This window comes from Vombatus ursinus, unplaced genomic scaffold (genome assembly GCF_900497805.2).
Source record: "Vombatus ursinus unplaced genomic scaffold, bare-nosed wombat genome assembly UNPS02014833.1, whole genome shotgun sequence".
Taxonomy (NCBI): Eukaryota; Metazoa; Chordata; class Mammalia; order Diprotodontia; family Vombatidae; genus Vombatus; species Vombatus ursinus.
In genome coordinates, this window is record NW_020954611.1 from 6,941,569 (window position 1) to 6,944,397 (window position 2,829).

A 2,829-nucleotide genomic window follows, 5' to 3' on the forward strand; every position below is an offset into this window, starting at 1 on the left:
TCTTCTTCCTCTTCCTCTTCTTCCTCTTCCTCTTCTTCCTCTTCCTCCTCTTCCTCTTCTTCTTCTTCTTCTTCTTCTTCTTTTTGGCTAGGCAATGGGGTTAAGTGACTTGCCCAGGGTCACACAGCTAGTAAGTGTTATGTGTCTGAGGCCAGATTTGAACTCAGGTCCTCCTGAATCCAGGGCTGATGCTCTATCCACTGTGCCACCTAGCTGTCCCTCCAATTCTGTTTCTTAAGGCATTCTTCTCCTCATTGACTTTTTGGACCTCTTTTGCCATTTGGGTTAGTCTATTTTTAAGGTGTTGTTTTCTTCATTATTTTTTTGGGGTCTCCTTTAGCAAGCTGTTGACTTGTTTTTCATGATTTTCTTGCATCACTCTCATTTCTCTACCCAGTATCTCCTGCGCTTCTCTTACTTGTTTTTCAAAATCCTTTGTGAGCTCTTGCATGGCCTGGGACCAATTCACATTTTTCTTGGAAGCTTTGGACATAGGAGCTTTGACTTTGTTGGCTTCTTCTGGTTGTATGTTTTGATCTTCTTTGTCACCAAAGAAAGATTCGGTGGTCTGACTTTTTTTGTGCAGTTTGCTCATGTTCCCAGCCAATTACTTAGCTATTAAACTCTTTGTTAAGGTAGGGGGTCTGCTTCCAGTGTGGACAGTGTGCTGTCCCAAACGTCAGAGATTTTGTGCAGCTATTTTCAGAGATACTTCTAGGGACCTATAAATTTTCAGTTCTTCCAAGGTGGTATGATCAAAGGCGAGGTGTTTATTCCTTTCCTGGTCTGTGCTCTTGTCTATGAGTGACCACAAGCACTATTTTCTTCTAGGAACTGTACAGAGGATTTCTTCTCCAACACTGCCACAAACTTCATCACATTAGCACTCCTCCTCACCCCAGGACTGCCACCCAGAACTGTGACCCAGATCCAAGCACAGACAAAGCAAGAGAATCCTGCCTTAGCACAGCAAAGAGATTCCTGCAATCCCCCTCTGATCAGCTGCTTGATCTCCCCTCTGTCTATAGGCTGAAAGCTCAGGAAGCAGCCTTCACCCTGGGTCTGCACTGGGACTAGGGCTGGACCAAACTCCTCTCTCACCCAGGTCCGACAGACCTTTCCTACTGACCTTCTAAGTTGTCTTTGGTGTTTGTGGGTTGAGAAGTCTGGAAACCACCACAGATCCTTTTGATTCAGTCTCCTGAGGCGTGCTACAGGTTCACTGAGGCCCAGTCTTTGCCTATGCAGCTTGCGTGGCCCATGCTGAACTGTGCTCCTCTCCCAGTCCGGTGCAATAGACCTTCCCGATCAACCATTCAGGTTGCCATGGGCTGGAAATTTGTTTCACTCTGTCTTTTTGTGGGTTCTGCTGCTCTAGAACTTGTTTAGAGCCATCTTTTACAGGTATTTGGAGGGGTTTGGGGGAGAGCTCAAGCAAGTCACTGCTTTTAGTCTGCCATCTTGGCTTTGCCGCCAGTTGTGCCATTTCTGATGAAATGCAATGACACCATCCCTGCCAAGCAGAGGCAGACCTTTACCATCTACTTGGACAGCCAGTTTGGTATCCTTATTCAGGTTTATGAAGGTGAGAAAGTAATGACAAAGGATAACAACAGTTTTGGCAAGTTTGATCTCACAACAATCCCCCTGCCCCTAGGAGAGTTCCTCAGATTGAAGCAACATTTGACATTTGACATGATGCAAATGGCATCCTCAATCTTTCTGCTTTACATAAGAGCACAGACAAGGAGAATAAGATCACCACCAAGGACAAAGGTCATCTAAGCAAATAAGACAAAAAAGACCCTTGAATCTTATGCTTTCAACAAGAAGGCTACTGTAAAGTTTGAGAAACTCCAAGGCAAGAGCAGAAGATCCTTGACAAATGTAATGAAATAATCAACTGGCTGGGTAAGAACGAAACTGCTGAGAAGGAAAAATTTGAGTATCAGTAGAAAGAATTGGAAAAGGTCTGCAGCCCCATCATTCCTACGCTATACTGGAATATAGGGGGCATGCAAGGAGGCATGCCTAGGTTTCCAGGGGTGAAACACCCCCATCTGGAGGTGCATCTCCCAGACCCACTATTGAAGAGGTCAACTAAACACACCAGAAGAAAGAGTATTCCACACAGCTTTCCAAAAACTGAAGGACTCTAATTTATAGCTAAGACAGTAGCAGTTTAAAAGTAGCATTTAAGGTACTGTGTAAATTGGAGCATTCTGGATACTTGAATGTGTGTAGAGAGAGAGAAGTGAACAACATTGCACTTTATCAGTACTATAAACAAGTGTAAATGGAACTCTTGTCCTGGAGAATAAAATCCATTTAAAATCGGCACCATAAAGAAAAAGAACTTACAGTTCCTTAAAGGTGCAATGTCCTTCAGCATTTACATTATGGAAAAGATGCCAGAATAAGAAAGTTTAGTACCAATATATGCTCTTGTTTCTAATTTACTATCAGGGAGAGAACTGGACACTTGGGAGACTCCAGCTTCTGAATCAGTAAGAGCAATCACAGCTTTATGCCATTGTAGACATGAGAATTAGAAATTTATCACCATCCCCAAATGAAACCCAGCACATTAAATAGAAATCTTCATTGTCAAGAAAAATACTCTAAATTAATTTGGAAAAATGCTTTCCCTCTGCTTACACATAGATAACTTGGAAATGGTTTAAAATGTTCTCACATCCTTATTATCAGCACAACACCAAGGATATGTGAGCCAACCCTTTCCCTTTCAGTTAGCTAATCTTGTAATAAAAATCATCAGTTCTTAAAAATAGTTATTAAAATCAAGAAGAAAAGTTTTTGCATTAAATA

The 2,829-nt window shown here is 42.3% G+C and overlaps 1 pseudogene; it reads left to right on the forward strand.

The window, feature by feature from the left end:
• LOC114026177 overlaps positions 1-2,104 on the forward strand; it is an 11,038-nt pseudogene extending 8,934 nt beyond the window's left edge.
• Positions 2,105-2,829: the final 725 nt, after the last annotated feature.